Below are 20544 nucleotides of genomic sequence, written 5' to 3' on the forward strand. Positions count from 1 at the left end.
ATGGGCCTGCCTTTCTGAATAAAGGCCAGAACATTAGGTCTGGATGGAGAGTTAAATGTTCTGATTCTTTTAAAGGTGATCAAAGACCAGCTGGGCCCATTGCCCCTGGGAACTCAGTGAGCCTTAGAATTTATTTTAGTGACTGCATACTGCCTCAGAGTAGGCGATTCCACCGGTGACTCATCACTCGCAGGGAGAAAAACATCTTTTATATGTAGAGACGGGAACGCGCCCTGTGGATTCAGAGCCCCAAGGAAACAAAAACAGCACGTCAGAGGAAGAATGTCATACAAACCCGCTGGAGTCGCAAGGCAAAACAGCCCCCATACTTAATGCCCGGCGTGACAATGGCCTTTGTGCCTGGCGCCGTCGGGGGGGAACTGGGCGCCTCGCGGGCGGGGCAGGCGGAAGTTGGACACATTTCCACGCAGGTGAGACCATCTATGGGGCGATGCGTGTGTTGGGGCTCGCTGCCTTGGCTCCATGAAGATTTGCAGCCCCCACCCCGCGCCCCGCCAACCCACCCCGTCCCTTCCCCCCACAGGGGTATTTCATCCACACTGTTTTTTAAATGCTTCCTAGTCAAACTTGAATATGCAATGAGACGCGGGAGCTTTGTGGCGGAAATATAATTAAACTGGGGAAAGATGTAAAAGCTGAAGAATGGGATGACATCAGGCTGATTTCACACTCGGCAGTCGGATCGCTGGGCCCAAGCCGCGCTCTTGCCACGCAAGGCAGATCAAAGTGCCCTGCCACCGCTAAAAAGGCAAAAGGGGACTTAAGTATGCTAATCCCCAGGACAAATATATTTTAATCTTGTTAGAATACAAGTTAATGCTGCAGCTCAGTGGCTGAACTTGGTCAGACTGTAGAGATCCATTTTTATTTTAGCTATGAATGAGCTAGACCTCTTGGTTTATTCATCAGTAATAAAAGTAAATTTACAAAACGAACCCCTCTTTGGGTTGTGTCACCCCCACCTTGAGCTCTCCTTACTGGGGACTGAGGAATTCCAGAGGCTCCCAAGATGGGAGCATCCCTAACACCATCCATCCCTCTCCGACCAGTCCCCTTCCGTAGAGCATCCTGATGGCCCAGGAAGGACCTCAGCTCACGCAGCAGAGAAGAAACAGGGAAACTCAGAAATTAATTAAAAGATTCTCCAAAGCAATCTGTTTCCCTTTAGGCTTGAGGTTTGACAACCAAACCAATTCCTTTCTATCAGCCCTCTCACTTTAATTTTTGCAATGTCAATTTTCATTACTATTAATTATTTGCCAAGCTCCAACTGTACATTTGGCATTGCTCTGATGAGCAAGAAGCTCTCAGGTTCCTGCCTCTTTAAGTGTCAATTCCTGGAAGATATGAATATGCAAGTTTGTGCATGTGTGTACATGTAAAATATTGGGCACACATAGAAGAAGAAACATCAGCCTGTAGAGCTCCCCTTGAAGTAAAACCACTGTGGTAAAATATTAAGCAGAACCACGGATATATCTGCACAGAGGAATGTGTGTGTGTGTGTGTGTGTGTGTGTGTGTGTGTGTGTGTGTGAGAGAGAGAGCCAGCCAGCGAGCCAGCACTTAACTGTAAGGTTACAGAAGGTTAAACTGCCCTGCAGAGCCTGCCTGCTAAATATTGCTGATGGCAGCCGTCTAAAAGGCAATTTCTGTCTTTCTGCTCTAGTGTGTGTTAGAATTCCCTCTGCCTCAGGCAGAAAACCTGACTCCTACTAAAGTGTGCTGCACAGCCCTGCATTCCAAAGCCCGTCTGTGCCCTTCCGGCTCCCTGGCCTCAGCAGGGGGGGCGGGTGCAGGAGGCTACGCGCACACACACAGTCCCCCAGGCAGGCCAGGCAACTGGCAGCCCGAGGGGAGGGGCAGCTGGCCGCAGTATCCGCCTCCCCCACAGAGAGCCTGGAAGGTTGGGAGGAATCCACCCACCCCCGACTGTCCCTGGTTTCCAGGACTTGGGAATGTCCATCCCTGCCATATTTTTGTCTGTGTAGGAAGCAGACACACTGTCACTACTGTAAAGCACACAGTTGATAAGCAGTGGGTTTCCACATTCCCGGGAAGAAAAGCTGGACAAAGACCCTAGAAGGGAAGCGTCTCCCATATTCCCGTTTCTCCGAATCCCTTCAGTGTTCTGCCCTTTAGCTGTAGCCAGCTTGGTGCACACTCTAGCACTTCCGTTGTAGTTCTTGTTCTGGAAGTCACACTTCCCAGGCATTGGTGTAATGTCTCTTCCTGTCTCAAATAATTATAACACCCAATATGGACTGAGTTCCTACTAGGTCTCAGTGTCGGAGTTTCTGAGGGCGGCTGTAACAGTAGCACACACTGAGGGGTTCACACGACAGAAGTCTATTCTCTGAGTCCTGGAGGCTAGAAGGCCAAAATCAAGGTGTCAGCTGGGCTCTCTCTGAAGGCTGCAGGGGAGACCCTTCTCGCCTCTTCCTGGCTTTTCATGAAGGCTGGCAACCCCTCACTCCAATCTCTGTCTTTGCTGTCACACGGCCTTCTGCCCTGTGTCTGTACCCAAATTTCCCTTTGCTTGTAAGGACACCAGTTATATTAGATTTGGGCCCCCCTTAATTCTGTGTGACCTCCTCTGATCACATCTGTATGGCCCTATTTCCAAATAAGGTCCCGTTCACATGTTCCCAGGACATGAATTTGGGGGTACACTGTTCAACCCAGGACAGCCAGTACTCAGCATTGTATGTGGGTTATCTTCAGTCACTCTCATAATGCACCCCACCAGGTGGCTACTGGTCTTAACACCATTTCATGGGGGAGAGGACTGAGGTCAGGGAAGGGAAGCTATCTGGGCTGGCCAGGGTGTATGGGGCTGTGTGAGCTCTTATTTGCTGTGTGGCATTGCTCTCTGCGACCTTGGCTGGTTTACATCACCAGCAACATAATCCTGACTTGGTTTAGGCCTGGCCAGATTGCATGTGTGTGTCCCCAGGGAGACGCTGTCCCCCGGCACCAACGACATGCACATGAACTGGCCTCGTAATCTGCAAGGGTGAAGCAAATGCCGATGGCACTGGTGTCATGCCTGCTGTGCCTTTTCCTCTCTGGGCCTTGGTTTCCTCATCTGAAACCTGCAGATAATAGAATTAACTTGAAAGCCTGCAGTGACAATCACATGAGAGAGTGCCCATGGGCACTGGGATCCCGCCTGGTGTACACTGAGCACTCAGTAAGCGTCTGCCAGGGCTGGCTGTGATTTTCTAACTGCAGACATAGCAAATAATGAACTCGTATGTGCTATCCTTTGATTGTTTCAGTTCCCTGTAAGTCCCGGCTCCCCTCCTCCTCCCTCCTGGAGATCTGAGGCTCTGCAGCAGCCTGATGCCACCCTCAGGGCTCTGGATCCAGCAGGCCAGAGGGAGACACCACGCAGCCTGCCCCCACTCCTTACCTGCTGTGCCTTGGTTTCCTCTATGCTAGATGGGGGAATTAATCTGCCTCACAGGACTGTTGAACTTAGACACGTAACAAGCCCGGCACAGAATAAATGCTCAGTCAAAGGCAATGACTGTTCTTACGGAGGCAGGAGCCAACTGAGATCCTCCCTGCCCACTGCAGGTCATGCCGTCTCAGGGTCTCCTTGGGTGCTCTGCGTTGCACGTGCCCAGTAAGGTGCTGAGCACATGGAGAGCACTCACGCACTTATTAGCACAGAGCTGTTACTGTTGCTGCTAGTATTACTGCTTGGCTGACTTCCCATGAGAGGGAATCTGGTTCCCATAGAGCAGACCCATAAGGTCTAGAGCTGAACTTCTCAAAGTGGAAGATAAAGAACTTTTTATGAGGCTGTGAAATACAGGTACATAAAACTGAAAATGACTGAACACATAATTTTGCACCAAATTAAGCACCATGCTGTTTTCGGCAGAGAGCGAAGGAAGGTGTTCGATGATAATATTTGAGGAAAAGCTAAGGATGGAGCCTTCCCTTTCCCGGCTTCTTCAGTGGCCCCCCGAGCACATCTGCAGTGGAGACAAGCTTCAGGGCCCTCCCTTGTCTGGGGCTTTGCCTGGCCTCCGTCTTCAGCTCTTTCTGGGCTCCACCAAGCCTTGGCCTCAGGGTGCTGAGAGACCAGGGATGCGATATGCTTGCCTCCACCAAAGGGTCACCAATGACAGCAATCGCGAGCGTCTGCCAGGTGCTCAGGAGCAGGACGCTCTGTGCCAGGCACTTCACAGGTCACCTCACTTTCCGCTCACACAATCCGGTGAGGTGAGTCCTGGGACTAGTACGGGACAGTCCTAGGGAGGCATTGAGAGGGTGAGCCAGCCGCCCAAAGCCACAGAGCTGAGATCTATCCCTCCCCAAGTCACTGCATTTTAGAGAGGGTCACTGAGCGGGCAGGGGTGACACTAATCCCAAGGAATAGCTAGTCCACGATGGAAACACGGGCATCGGCACACAAGGACAAGTATTTGGTGAAGAGGACCGTGGCATGGAGTGTGATCCCCAGACATTCCATCTGCACCTGCCTGTTTCCCAGCCTCCTTTGTCATTAGGTTGAGGACATCAGCTTAGTACTGACCAATGGTCTGGAAGCAAAAGTGACCCTATAGCACCCTTTGGTCCAAGGCTCTTAAGAGTGGATGTGGTTCTCCGTGTCCTTTTTTTCCCTGCCTTTACAACTCTGGATGCCTCAAGTTAGACGATGCGGTCAGGACACTGAAGTGCACATCCCCTTGATCCTTGCATGACTGTGTGGAGCAGAGTGCCTCCAGCTCACTTTGGACACATAGAGCCAGGTCAATGAGAGGTTTCGGTTAACTTAGAGCACCAAAGGCCAGCTCACTCTGGCCATACATGACCTACCTGGAACCCTGCACAACACGACAAGGTGACAACAGCCTGGCCCTCCTGACACTAGGGCCAGCCCCTGTCCTGAGAGAAGAGAAATGGCCTCCTTGTCTTGACTCTTTATATTTAGATTCTTATTCTTTCCCACTTCTTGCTCTATGTGCCTAAACCTAGACTAGAGGGGGAAGATTATGTTTTGGACATCATGCCCAAATTGTTCCTTTTATGATAATGACTGGTTCCCGTTGTTATAACTACTCAATATTCAATTAGGAAATGGCAAGACGGCTCATCTGAAAATTTTTCTTGAGGACTGAGAATGTAAAGCTGAGAATGAGTTAAATGATACATGGTGTCTACATCTGCTGCTGTGTTAAAGCCGTTTGAGTGACTCCACACACTCTTCCCTCACCCAGGGTTCTGATGTGACACTGTTTGAACATGTTGACTTTAGCACCATTCTTGCAGTCTCCTTGATATCATAAAAAGCAAACACTAATGCAGTTCAGTGCTCTTCCAGTGACTCCCTCCGCTGCCCGTGGAAGGTGGTGATTCTGGGTGACACTTGCCTAACTCAAATACATTTATATTTTCATCTCTACTCACTTAGTAGGAGAAAGTCCTATATTTGTGCAGACTTGTATGACCCCTCCACTCAAAAATATAAAGTGTGCACACACTATGGAATACCATAAGCAGTGAGATGTTTTTTTCCTTGTTTTTCAGTGTTCACTGACCTACATTTGGAGTTTCATATTTGCTAGTATAGAGATAGAAGGTGGTGGAGAAACAGGCTGCCCTGCACAGTTGAGCAGGTTGTTCACTGCACAGAGCAGCCTGCTGAGGTAGTTGAGTTAAAACCCAGCTTAGATTCTGTTTGCTGAGCTTTGTGTACTGGCATAGGGCGGCATCCACTTCAGGAAGCACAAAGGCACCACCCACTCACCAAGGTGTGACTGCCCAAAGAGGGAGAATTCCTCTAATTTGGACAAAGACATGAGTGGGTTCCAGTAGCCTGGTAGAGAGGGGCCAAGGGCGTACAGAGAAAGGAGGTGGAGAAGAGGCAGTGACTACACTATCAAGACAGGAGTGCCAGCACCTTATTTTTATTTAAAAACAAGATGAAACTCAAAAACAAAAAAACTCAACAACCGCAAAAACAAACAGCCGCTGCCAAGGTCTCTGGAGAATTAGGCTTGTTTTCATGTACAGCGCACAGAGGCAGGCAGACCTCATTTTCTTGTATCCCACTTTATCATGCTTCACAGAGAGTGCGTTTTTGCAAATTGAAGGTTTGTGGCAACCCTGTGTCAAGCAAGTCTATCGGCACCATTTTCCCAGCAGCACGTGCTCACTTTTGTCCTGTGCCACGCTCTGGTAATTTTCACAATATTTCAAACTTTGTCATTATTATGATACCTCTCATGGTGATCTGTGATCAGTGATCTTTGATGTTATTCTTGGAATTGTTGTGGGGTGCCATGAACGGCACCATATAAGATGACGAACTTAATCGATAAATGTTGTGTGTGTTCTGATTGCTCCACTAATTGGCCATTTCTGGTCTCCCTCCCTCTCCTGGGGCCTCCCTCCCTCTCCTGGGGCCTCCCCATTCCCTTAGACACAACAACATTGTTGGGTTTCAACAACATTGAAACCCAACCACAGCCTGTAAATGTTCAAGTAAAAGAAGGGTCACATTTTCTTTCAGTTTCAATCAAAAGCTAGAAATGATTAAGCTTAGTAAGGAAGCCATGGTGAAAGCTGAGATAGGCTGAAAGCTGGGCCTCTTGTGCCAGTTAGCCAAGTTGTGAATAAAAAGGAAAAGTTTTTGAAGGAAATTAAAAGTGCTATGCCAGTGAACACACGACTGCTAAGAAAGTGACACAAGCTCCTTGCTGATATGGAGAGAGGTTTAGTGCTTTGGATAGAAGATCAAGCCAGTCACAACATTCCCTGTAGCCACAGCCTGTCCAGAGCAAGGCCCTAACCCTCTTCAATTCTGTGAAGGCCAAGGGAGGTAAGGAAGCTGCAAAAGAAAAGGGTGAAGCTGGCAGAGGTTGGTTCATGAGGTTTAAGGAAGGAAGCCGTCTTCACAACATAAAAGTGCAAGGTGAAATAACAAGTGCTGATGGAGAAGCTGCAGCAAGTTCTTCAGAAGATCTAGGTAAGACCGTCAATGAAGATGGCTCCACTAAACAACAGACTTTCAATGTAGACCAAGCAGCTTTCTATTGGAAGAAGATGCCTTCTAGGACTTTCATGGCTGGAGAGAAGTCAATATCTGGCTTTAAATCTTCAAAGATCAGGCTCACTCTCTTGTGGGGAGATAATGTAGCTGGTGACTTTAAGTTGAAGCCAATTTTACCAATCGAAACATCCTAGGGCTCTTAAGGATTATGTTAAACCTACTCCGCCTGTGCTCTATAAATGGACCAACAAAGCCTGGATGACAGCACATCTGTGTACAGTATGGTTTGCTGAATACTTTAAGCCCACTGTTAAGACTTACTTCTTAGGAAAATGATTCCTTCCAAAATATTGCTACTTATTGACAATGCACCTGGTCACCCAAGATCTCTATTGGAGATGTACAAGGAGATTAATTGTTGTTTGTTTGTTTGTTTGTTTGTTTGCTTGTTTGTTTGAGACGGAGTCTCGTTCTCTCCCCCAGGCTGGAGTGCAGTGGTGTGAAGTGATCTTGGCTCACTGCAACCTCTGCCTCCCAGGTTCAAGCAATTCTCCTGCCTCAGCCTCCCAAGTAGCTGGCATTACAGGCGTGCGTCACCACGCCTGGCTAATTTTTTGTATTTTTGGTAGAACAGGGTTTCACCATGTTGGCCAGGCTGGTCTCGAACTCCTGACCTCAAGTGATCTGCCCTCCTCGACCTCCCAAAGTACTGGGATTACGGGCGTGAGCCACCACGCCTGGCCTGAATGTTGTTTTCACGCCTGCTGACACAACATCCATTCTGCAGCCCATGGATCATGGAGTCATTTCTACTTTCAAGTCTTATTATTCAAGAAATACATTTCATAAGGCCATAGCTGCCATACACAGTGAGTCCTCTGATGGAGCTGGGCAAGGTAAATTGAAAGCCTTTTGGAAAGGATTTACCATTTGAGATGCCATTAAGAACATTTATAATTCATAAGAGAAGATCAATTATCAATATTCACAGGAGTTTGGAAGTTTATTTTAACCCTCATGGATGACTTTCAGAAGTTCAAGACTTGCATGGAGCAAGTATCTGTAGATGTGGTGGAAACAACAAGAGACATGGGATTAGAAGTGAAGGCTGAAGATGGGACTGAATTGCCTCAATCTCATAATCAGACTTGAACAGATAAGGAGTTGCTTCTCGTGGATGAACAAAGAAAGTGGTTTCTTGGCCAGGCACAGATTACAGGCTCACCCCTGAAATCCCAGCACTTTGGGAGGCTGAGGCAGGCAGATAACTTGAGCCTAGGAGTTTGAGACCTGCCTGGGCAACATGGCGAGACCCCATCGCTACAAAACATAAAAAAAATTAGTCGGGCTTGGTGGTGCACACCTGTAGCTACTCGGGAGGCTGAGGCGGGAGGATCACTTGAGTCTGGGAAGTTAGGATTGCAGTAAACTAAGATCATGCTGCTGCACTCCAGCCTGGGCAATACAGTGAAACCCTGTCTTTAAAAAAAAAAAAAAAGCCGGACGTAGTGGTCCATGCCTGTAATCCCAGCACTTTGGGAGGTTGAGACAGGTGGATCACTTGAGGTCAGGAGTTCGAGAGCAGTCTGGCCAATGTGGCGAAACCCCATCTCTACTAAAAATACAAAAATTAGCCATTTGCAGTGGCACACACCTGTAGTCACAGCTACTTGGGAAGCTGAGGTGGGAGAATTGCTTCAACCTAGGAGGCGGAGGTTGCAGTGAGCCAAGATCGCGCCACTGCACTCCAGCCTGGGTGACAGAGTGAGGCTTCATCTCAAAAAAAAAAAAAAAAAAACTGGTTTCTTGAGATGGAATCTACTATTCCTGGTGAAGAGGCTGTGAACATTGTTGGAATGACAGCAAAGGACTTAGAATATCACATCAACTTAGTTGATAAAGCAGCAGGGTTTGAGAGAATTGTCTCTAACATTGGAGGAAGTTCTACTGTGGGTAAAATGCTATCAAACAGCATCACATGCTAGAGAAGTCTTTCATGAAAGGAAAAGTCAATTGATGTGGCAAAATTCATTGTCTTATTTTAAGAAATTGCCACCATCACCCCAACCTTCAGCACCCTGGTCAGTAGCCATCAACATCAACAAGACCCTCGACCAGCAAAAAGATTATGATTTGTTGAAGATTCCTATGATTGTTAGCATTTTTTAGCAATAACATATTTTTAATTAAGTTTTTTAGAGTTGTTTACACTACACTGTAGTCTATTGAGTATGCAATAACATTATTGTATTTTTTTTTAAATAATGTTATTGCAGGCTGAACGCGGTGGCTCATGCCTATAATCCCAGCAATTTGGGAGGACCCAGAAGATGGATCACTTGAGGTCAGGAGTTTGAGACCAGCCTGGCCAACATGGTGAAACCCCATTTCTACCAAAAACAATACAAAAATTAGCCAGGCGTGGTGGTGCATGCCTGTAGTCCCAGCTACTCGGGAGGCTGAGGCATGAGAATTGCTTGAACCTGGGAGGTGGAGGTTGCAGTGAGCTGAGAGTATACCACTGCACTCCAGCCTGGGTGACAGGGTAAGATCTTGTCTCAAAAAAAAAAAGAATAATGTTATTGCATACCTAATAGACTGCAATATAGTGTAAACATAGTATAAGAAACTAAAAAATTCAAGTGACTCGATTTACTGCAATATTCATTTTATTGTAGTGATCTGGAACTGAACTCACAATATCTCTGAGATATACCTATATATATTTATATATAGGGTATCTATTTCTCAGCCAGTAATCACTTCTCTCCTCCCCTTGACCCCTTCTTTGTGATGAAGTACACTTTCCCATGCTCTTTGATGTTGAGCTTGGCTACGTGACTTGCTTTGGTCAATGAAATATTTGCAGATGTCTTTGGCTTTACTTTCAAGCTGTGGTGACTGGCTGTGAAGAGAGCATGCTCCAGGTATCCTGGACTCCAGGATGAACACACGTAATGCAGACCTGAACCCACCCTTCACCCCTGCAGCAAAACCACCCCACTGAGCCCATGCTTAGGTCAGCCAAACTGCAGTAGACCCACAGACCCACGAGCATAGGGGGAAATGTCTGCTCTTAGCAGCCACTGAATCCTGTCCTGATTTGGTGATGCAGGATGATGATGGTGATAGCTGACTCAAATGGCCTCTATCAAAATTAACTCCTTGTCCACAGATAGAACTTGGGAACTGATTTTTGGAGGGTTTAAAAGAATCATCCTGGCCCAGCTTTAATTTTAAATTCCATGTAAAGTTTAAGCTTGACATTTCAAAGTTTCTGATTTCTATTTAAATTCTTGGCTCTCAGTGGTGTCTACTCACTGCTCATTGAGAGTTACCTGTAAATCTCCCCAATTCCGTTCACCACTGCAAAATGATTAAGTGCTGACTCCCATTGTTCTCTTCCAATGGTAAAGCCAACATGCAGTCTCAGAACAGTCATTAGATGTGAAATGAGGCTGAACACAACTGGGAACCTCGTGGTGCTGGGTCTAAGCCCTCCCAAGTGGATCCCCTTTGTATAAAGTTCTTTCATGTTTTGGGGTGATTTTTTGACCCATGTATTTGTCCCAAGCCGTGTAATAAGCTTTGCTCATGGTATTCCCTAAGACAAGATCAAATAATTTCCCAAAGTTCCTCACCTATGCTAGAGGACCTGTGTTTCTCTGCTCCCCGTAGCCTGGCAGCAGAGACCAGGAGTGGCCTAGGGCGAGGCTGTGACTGCATCACCTGTCCAATGCCACATCCTTCTTCCTCATGCACATGGTCCATGAAAGCCAGAACATGATCAGAATATGCTCAGAACATGCTCAGAGCACACTTGGAACATGCTCAGAACACACTCAGAACACACTTAGAACACGCTCAGACCATGCTCAGAACACGCTCAGAACAGACTCAGAATACACTCAGAACATACTCAGAACACGCTCAGAATAGGCTCAGAGCACAGAACATGCTCAGAAGACACTCAGAACATGTTTATAACACGCTCAGAACAGACTCAGAATACACTCAGAACATACTGAGAACATGCTCAGAACATGCTTGGAACATGCTCAGAACACACGCAGAACATGCTCAGAACATGCTTTCATGCTTAGAACACAGAACTTGCTCAGAACATGTTTGGAACATGCTCAGAACACACTCAGAACATGTTTATAACACGCTCATAACAGGCTCAGAACACACTCAGCACTTGCTCGGAACATGCTCAGAGCACACTCAGAACATGCTTGGAACATGCTCAGAACATGCTCAGAACACAGAACACGCTCAGAACACGCTCAGAGCATGCTCAGAACACGCTCAGCTCTGCTCTGTGTCAGCTTCCTGAGTAGCCCTACCCGTGACGCTTTCATAGGCAAGCGGGGGCTTTCCAAGTCCTCATTCATGCTGCTTTCTGGTGCAAGACTACTGCCTCAAGGAAACATTAAAAATATCATAGAGAAGTAGAGAAAATACCAGGATTTTCAGGAGTGGACTTGACAGACGTTTGCCAGATGTGTGAAATGGGTGGCTATAGGAGAAGGTGTCCGTCACATTTACGGGCAGACGGAGAAGCTCATTCGCTCATGCCATCAACCCTCGCTGGGTGTCCAGCAGGGACCAGACGCAGGTCTCAGCCCTGGGAGTGCAGGGGGCACAGGGGGCACATGGTGCAGACACAAGCCCCAGCTTTCAGGGAGCTTGTGTCTCAGTGAAATGCCAGGAGAGGGCCACTTGGGGAGCACTGGTCAGTTACATGGGGTGATAGAGGTGTCCCCAAGGCAGGAAAGCAGGACTTGTTCCTACACACATGCCACTCTGAATCTACGCGTTGCCTTTGTTTCTTTGATGTCCAGACCCAAAGTGGACAGTGACTTTTCTTTCTTGCTGCTTTTCCTCTCTGCTCTTATCACAAGCAAAGTCCTTCCAGCCGGAGCCTCAGTCGCTCCCTCCCTCCATGGCTTCCTGCTTTCTCTTCCACGCTGTATTGATTTTCTTCTCCCCCAACGTTGGCTTCTGTGCTAATGCCTTATTCCAGTGAGGGAGGCTAACGGCGGGATTTCGGGGACTGAGGCAAGGCCATGAGGCACTCGTGGGCGGGGAGGCCTTTGTTCTGTAAATCTTAGCGTGCAGTTTGCACTCTCCGTTCAATTAGGATCAGACTTGAAGAGGAGATGGGGCAAAGGTGACTCATCCTGTCTTTTTCAATTTCAGCATTTTGTGTAACACCATGTTCCAAATCAATGTAAAAACCGCAAAAACAAAATCATTACTCGCCATAACTGAAGCCCATCCTGTGGCCACAGAGAGAGCCAGGGAGTCTCAGGTGTGTGTGTGAGAAGAGGTTCAATTCTTCCCTCCACTGCCTCCCCACAGAGGAAGGACCGGGGGCTCACACCCAATAATATACAGTGATAGGAAGAACTCCTGTGATATCAGAAGAATCAACTCAAGAGGTGTTCGACAGGACTGCGTTTCAGAGACTTCCTTTTGGTACGCCCAGCCTCTTGAAGCCTGACACATAAATGGAGCCTCTTCTGGAGGGAGGAAAAAGACCAGAATGCATTGCACGCAATGTGCTGCTTCATGCCCGATGTACAGGAGTCTCCGCAGTGGGAATCCTGCCATGGGCACTCGCAAACCACATCTTTGACCACACAATGAGCTTCAAGTTTGTTTAAAAAAAAAAAAAAGTCTGGCCCTATCTAAGTGGCTGCGCTGGAAGCTGCAGCTGAGGCCCACGCCACCGTGGACAGCCCAGGCAGCTTCAGGTCTCCTGCAGCTGTGCCGCATTGCTATTGCCTGGGACCTGGTCATCTGCCAGCAGGATGACCGCGGGAGTAGGAAAGACAGCTCCCTGTCATGACAGACACATGGGCGAGCAGCAGTGTGCACGCGTGTGGGTATGTGCATGTCCACGCATGCATGTGAGTGAGGCCTTTGCGGGGGCGAGGCTCTGTCTGTTCCCTGTTTGATGCCAAATGTTAATGCTTTGAGGACCAGAAACCAAACCGTGATGCAGTGAAAAACAGGACAAAACAGCTTCCCACAGGCATTTGGGGGACTAACTGGGCAGCCACTCAGAGCCTCTGAGTTTCGATCCCCTGCTGTTTAAAGGATGTTGTGGGGACTCCCAGTCTCTAAGACCAGGAAGGGGGCTGGTGATCATCAAGGCCAGCAGAGCTCTTAGGGAAGTTCAGGGCATGTCTGACCCGAACCCCTGCCCCTCCATGGGTCCCTGTGCTGTGTCTGCAGTCAGGCCGGATGGAACCCCAAAGGCATGTCTGACCTGAACCCCAGTCCCTCCATGGGTCCCTGTGCTGTGTCTGCAGTTAGGCCGGATGGAACCCCAAAGGCATGTCTGACCTGAACCCCAGTCCCTCCATGGGTCCCTGTGCTGTGTCTGCAGTCAGGCCCAGTGGAACCCCAAAGGCATGTCTGACCCAAACCCCACCCCTCCATGGGTCCCTGTGCTGTGTCTGCAGTTAGGCCGGATGGAACCCCAAAGGCATGTCTGACCTGAACCCTGCCTCTGCATGGGTCCCCGTGCTGTGTCTACAGTCAGGCCCAGTGGAACCCCAAAGAGGGGGTCAGAAAAGGGCGTTCTTCACGGGGGAGGAGTCTAGGGCCAGAGGCTGTTCGCTTGGTCCTTCCGCCCTCACTGCCTACAGGGGTCCAGGGCTCCGGGAGGCGACACAGGGATACAGCAAAGCCGAGCTCCCACTGGACAGACATGACTCTGTTCACCATGGCTCCGTCGCGGAGGCCCAGGAAGGACAGAGAATCGTTCTTACTTAACACAAGGTGCTTGTTGACCTACACAAAATTAATTTCTTGACTGTCGCTGAGAATTCCCAGCAGAGGTGTTCACATCAGAGAGAACTAAGCGCATGATTGCCTGTTATCTGACAGCCTGAACAAAGGCCAGCAGGTACCTGGCAGGCTAGGGAGACCAGGGTAAAGGGAGATTTTTCCTAGTTCAGCGGTGAGGCCTCAAAGAAGCAAGACATGCCTCCATTGCTGCAGCTCCACACGCCACTCCAGCCACCACCAAGGTATCCAGAGCGGGGCTGGGGCCAGGGCACCTGGCTCTGAAGCTTGACTGTGCCTCTCCTAGCTGTGTGCCCCTGGGAATGGGACTCAACCTCTCTGTGCCTCAGGTTTGGCATCTGTAAAACAGGGATGGGAAATTGAGTCCTTTCTTCACCTGGGGACTCTTGTGTGCCTTGCCTGCTTTCAATCATCTGCTCCACCCATTGCTTTGTACCCAGGCCAGTGGGCAAAATCCAGCATTGCCCATGGCAGCTCCAGGCACAGCAGGGTGCAAGAAGCCAACCCAGGAGGCCTCTGTCTCCTCCACAGACCCTACTTGTCGCTCTCATCTGGTTCCATGATTTCCAACCTTTGCAGGTAAAAAGATCTCTTTTTGGCTGGGCGCGGTGGCTCAAGACTGTAATCCCAGCCCTTTTGAAGGCTGAGGTGCGCGGATCACTTGAGGTCAGGAGTTAAAGTCCAGCCTGGCCAACATGGTGAAACCCCATCTCTACTAAAAATACAAAAATTAGCTGCGTGTAGTGGTGGGTGCCTGTAATTCCAGCCACTCGGGAAGCTGAGGCAGGAGAATCGCTTGAACCCAGGAGGCAGAGGTTGCAGTGAGCTGAGATCACGCCACTGCACCCCAGCCTGGGCGACAGAGTGAGACTCCATTTCAAAAAAAAAAAAATCTATTTTTTTAATATCCACAGACTTTGAGGTCTATAACCAGATGGTAGTTATATTTTTAGTACTTTCTGAGAAAACATACAAAGTCAAACAAACAACTCTGGGCTCCAAGGGGCTGTTAAAAGGCTCTGCATTTTGTCGTCACAATGGCACCCACCTATATATTTGAGGCCTGATTTATATACACATGAATAAGCCTACACACAAACACGTATGCGTTCAGAAATACATACATCCACGATACACATGTATAAGTACGTACATCCACAAATACATATATGTAAAGCTTGGGCACCATAACAGAGTGTCCCCAAAATACAGTGACCTAGGGAACGCAGGAGTTTACTTCTGTCAAGACATCCTCCTGCTGTTAACGGGCCCCAAACTATGGGGCAGCTGTGTTCCTAGGGGTCATTTAGAAACCCAGGCTCGGCCGGGCGTGGTGGCTCACAACTGTAATCCCAGCACTTTGGGAGGCCAAGGAGGCCAGATCACGAGGTCAGGAAATCGAGACCATCCTGGTTAACACGGTGAAACCCCGTCTGTACTGAAAATACAAAAAAGTAGCCGGGCGTGGTAGCAGGCGCCTGTAGTCCCAGCTACTCGGGAGGCTGAGGCAGGAGAATGGCGTGAACCCAGGAGGTGGAGCTTGCAGTGAGCTGAGATTGTGCCACTGCACTCCAGCCCGGGTGACAGAGCGAGACTCCGTCTCAAAAAAAAAAAAAAAAAAAAAAAAAGAAAAGAAAAGAAATCCAGCCTCCTCCTGGGTGCTGCCTGATAGAATTTCTGTGATGACGGAAGTTACCTGAGCAGGTGCTGTCCCATCCCGTGGCAACAGTCCCTGTGGCTACTGGGCATTTGAATTGAGCTAGTGCAACTGAGGAAACGAATTTTAAATTTTATTTAATTTGAATTGGTTTTAATAAAGTGGCACATGGGGCTCGTGGCTACTGTGCCGGAGAGCATGGCTCTCCTCGTCCCCAGGGCCTCGCTGCCATCTGCCCGGACGAAGCTGTGAGTGGCCTCACTGCCCAGACTCCGCGGCTGGAAGTGTGGGGAGGTGGCAAGGCCGGCGTCTGGAGGCCAGGCCTGACCTTCCTTGAGAATATGTCACCACATGGTCACGCTCAAGCATGAGGAGGCTGGGAATGTGCTCCGACCAGGCAGCACGTGCTGGCTCCAAGTGCGGGACTCAGAGAGGAGGGAAGGAATCCTGGCACTCAGGGATCTGAGCCAGGCCATCTAAACGCAAAGCCTGCTGTTTCTTCCGGATCTGAAGGACATTCATCAGGACTCTACGCCTCCAGGGGTCTGTGGTGAGAGGGTGGGGAACACTTACTTAGCTCAGCCGCCTGCTCAAGTCCTTATTCATTCAACGCCACAGGCGAGCGTGAGCTACACTTGGGGTACAGGAAGCCCTGGGGAGCTCCCAGGAGACGGTGCGGCCCCCACTGCTGGCCCCTCCTCTGGCCTCCTTCAGCCTCTGGCACTAAGACATTCTCTGTGGTGTGGCCCTCTTTTTAAAAATCACGTTTTCGTTATTTGGGGTACATACACCCAGCCGTGGAAATGTGGACCATACGGTAATCCTAGGTTTTGGTTTTTGGGGAGCCATCATCTGGCATTCCGCGGTGGCTGGGCCATTTTTCACTCCCACCACAGGGCACAAGGGCCCCAGTTCCTCCCCATCCTCACCAGTGCTTGTCATTTGCTGGTTTTCATACTCGTGGTCTGGGCCTGCAGACAGGGCACGGTGTCCTCCCCGCAGCGGGAGACCCCGCGTCATTCCCTCTCTCCCTCAGCACCTGGGCACCCAGCGTGCTATCTCCGGCAGGTGCCCATCGGTGCCCAGTGACCATGGACGGCGAGGAGCTGCGAGCGGTCCCGCCCCTCCCTCCGATCATGCTGGAACAGTGGCTTCTCTGAGGAGGAGGCGGATGTGGGGCCCTCTGCCCAGGACAGGCGGTGGAGGGACACAGGCTTACAGCCCGGCCCCGGCTGAGTCCAGCCATCAGCCCCTGGGCCTCAGTTTCCTCCTCTGTAAAGGAGAGGTGATGGTGCCTACTTTGGGCTATTGTGAAGATGAAAGGAAATCACATTACGAAAAGCTTAGGACAGCCCTGGCATGTGAAGGGCTGGGGAAACTTGAGCCTCGTTATTACCATTGCACAAGTCTGCAACTCTGCTTACAAAGCCATTGTCTGCTATTGTCCCCACACCTCTCCAAGTCCTCCAGCCAGCGTGGGAAACCCAAGGGCATTCTGGGGGCTGCTCAGCAGCAGCTTCTCCTCCTTCTGCTCCCTGATCTGGCCTGGGGGCTGCAGGAGGACCCTCACCCCTTCTTCAGCCCTGCCCTCTCTCCAGCCCACCGCGTTGCCGTCTAGTCTCACACTGGGCTTTCCTCCTAACTCTATCACCTGGGTGGGGTGACCCTGGCCCGAGCCTCTGTACTCACAAGGGGGCTGACAGTCCAATCGCGCTCAGCGCCCGGTGGAAGGAACAACTCAGGCAGCAGCTGGCTGTGGTCACTTGCACGTTAGTGGGGCACCGAGCTGTCAGACTGCACTCTGCTTAAAGGTCTGTGCCCTTGAAGGCCCCCAGCTGAGGGTGAGGGTGGGTGTGCATTTGGGTGGTGGTTGGTCTTGGGCAGGGCAAACTGGTCACCAAGCTAAAATGGTCTCCTTTTCCCTGAAAATTAACTTTTTGCCCAAGACAGACATCCTGGTGGCCCTTGCCCAGGAGTCATCCCTCCAGGTGTGCAGGAAGGCAACAGAGATCCCCTGGCCCACCCTCGACCATCACCCTTCTGTCCAGCACCCCGGCTGCATCCTTCAGCACAGCGTGGGCCAGCTCCTCACCCTCTTAGCCCATGCCCTCCCATCCTTGGTGCTCAGCTGCTGTTGACACCCATCCCTGCAGCGGGAGGGACACCCCACCCCAGGCCTGGACTCAGCTGGGCAATGCCGCATCCTCCCATTTTATTCTCTGAGCACTCTGAAGGTGAGCCCTTCATCTCATTCCTCCTGCAACCCTGAGAGGGACAAAAGGGCTGTCACCACCTCCCTGTGGGGGACACTGGCAGGGTGAGGGGACTGCCCAAGCCACGCCCAGCCATGCCCTTTGGAAATGTCCTGCACAGCGAGCTCTTCTCTCTGCAGGGGTTCTGCCTTTGCTGCCTCCACAGCCATCTTCCAGCCCCAGCCCTGTCTGGGACCCTCTCACCACCCACAGATCCTTGCATGTCACATTTGTTACTCGGCCCCTCCCTGCCACTTCCCATTTAGTCTCGTAAGAAACCTGGCTGCTTAAAATTTTACTCAGTCTATAAATACTCTTTGCTGAGCATTTTCTATAACAATAGAGCTGGAAACCCCCAAATCCGGCTGGCTGGTCTCATGTCTGTTGCCCCGCCCACCCCTCTGCAATTTCTCAAGCAGCTCGCTTTGGGTGATAAGCTCCATGTGTGTCTCAGAACGGACACGGCTGCGTCCCATGTACCAGGTGTTGTGCTGTGTGCTTGAAGGTACAGCAACCCCTCACCACAGCTCTGCGAGGCAGCTGTGACTTCCATCCTTCTTAAGAGGGGAAATGCCGAGGCTCCAGCCTCCACGGGGACTTCAGTGCTGAGTTTCTCTCGTGATAGGCAAGGCACTGTGCTGGGTGGGGCAGATACAACTGACCTCCCAGAGTCAGGAGCACACACTCTCCTGCTGGGAAGCCCTCAGGGAACCTGAGTGCTCGCCTCCCCGCTTCAGCCAGGTCTCAGCCTCCCGGGGCTGCTGTTGAGGCCGACCCTCGGGATGCCGCCCCGTCCTGCCCCTCCAGGGCAGGCCCCCATGAGCAGGGGCCTGGACTCCATCGGTAGACAAGGCTTGTGTGGATTGAGACCGGGGCTGGTAAGGCCAGGAAGGGGCAACTGTAGGCACTGCCCGGGGAGGGGCAGAATCATGCTGTTGCCCAGTGATGCCAGGTACACAAAGGCAAAGCTGGAGGGACAGTGTGGAGGCCCAGACTCATTCGGGTGCACTGAGAGCCAGTGGAGGCATGCAGGGCGATGTGATCGCAGGCCTGCTTCTAGAGACTTCTCTGGCAGCAGGTGGAAGGGCAGGTAGGAGGGAGGCCGCCACTTTGAGGCTGAGACAGAAGGGTGAGGACCTGCACTGGGCATGAAGGCGACCACAGACACACGCAGAGCCATGGAAGCCAGCGCTGTGGAACAGATCTGTGCCCAGAGCCGGCGGGCAGGCTGGCTCCTCCTGGGGCTCTGTGTCTGTTCTCTTTGGGCCCAGGCTGTGTCCAGCTTGCCAGGCAGTGAGAGAGAGGCAGCATCCAGACACCCCGTCCCATACACCAGGGGAGCGGCACGGGCTGGGACCACCAAGCTTCCCTGGCAGGACAGCAGAGTGTGGTCACTTTCCCACCGCCGAGGGGAGGCTCCCTCAGTCACAGCCTCCCATCACAGGAGGGAACCTGGGACGCAGAACCGGGGGGTGGGACAGGGGCCCAGCTCCCGGCCTCGCCCCGCCAGGGAGGATTGTCCTGAGCACCGCTGCCCGGGCCTTCATGCTTCAGAAGCCACCAGAAGCAGAGGCTGAACGCGGCCACCCCGGCCACTGCAGAGCCCAGGAAGGGCAGGGCGCTGAATGGCCCGCCCAGCTGCACGCATGGCTGCGTCTTCTGTGTGCCCTGCGTCTTTAAGAGTGGGAAGAGAAAAGGAGGGACCTCTCAGGAAGTGGCGGGGCATCTGCTCCCGCAGGAGAAACTCTTTTACATTTCTAATCAGGAGCCTGGGCTAGAGAGTGTCCTGCCCCTGTGCCCGCAGGGATGGGGGACAGTGAGGCTCCTCAACTGTTCCAGGGTAGCCCTTGCAGGCAAATCCGAGAAGGCTACGGCTTCAGAAGGAAAAAGACCAGGGAAGAAGTCCTCACAGGAATAGACCGGGCCTCGGGCGAGGCTGAAATTCTTCCTCTACACCAGGACTGCTACTGGAGGTTGTTTGGTTTCTCTGCCGGTGCTGTCTTCACACACTTACAATTAATATTAGCAGCAAGTGTCACTAAGGAGCAAGGAGCGATTTCTCCAGGAATCGGCAACTCCCCCCTGCCCGCCCCCCCGACAGCACCCGGCAAGCTGGAGCTGCCTAAAGGCCTGCCACAAGGGGCTGGGTTTCTGGAATGTTCTTTCATCCCCTGGGAGTCCTGGGCTGCTCTGTCCGGCCCTCCCTCCGTGAGAAGGGGAAGCCGAGGCTTGGATGAGCTGCCCTGGCCAGCTCCGGGCTCCACCCCCCCACGCCCTGGCTGTTGCCATGGTTGGCCTCAGGCATCCGGCTGGGCCTGCAGGAGACACGCTTGTAGGACTTGCTAGGGCAGGAGAGAATGGGGTAACGAGGAAGACGGATTTTTTTTTTTTTTTGAAATGAGCAAACAGTTTAGAGAACCCCCACAGAAACAAAAGGGAAAAAGCAGGAGATGATGCAACAAAGGCCATTAGAGCGAAGAGCATCAGTGACAAGACGCAGCTACCAGGCGACCAGGCGGAGGAAGGGTGCGGCCGCAGCGGGTGTCGAGACCGCAGAAGGGCCAGGGCGGGGCGGCAGAGGGGCTCCTGCGACCATGGTGCAGGAACCCGACGGAGGGAGACACGGGGTGGGAAACAGGTGGACAGACAGACCTCCAGGCCTGAGGCGGAGAAACAAGACCCAGGCCGGAGAGGGGAGTGCGAGAGATGGCCACTGCCCCAACACGTGGGAATGGGCACTGGGAGTTCACGGGATCGTGGAGTAATCAAAGGGACTCAGAAACC

The sequence above is a fragment of the Nomascus leucogenys genome, chromosome 13 (assembly GCF_006542625.1).
Source record: "Nomascus leucogenys isolate Asia chromosome 13, Asia_NLE_v1, whole genome shotgun sequence".
NCBI lineage: Eukaryota > Metazoa > Chordata > Mammalia > Primates > Hylobatidae > Nomascus > Nomascus leucogenys.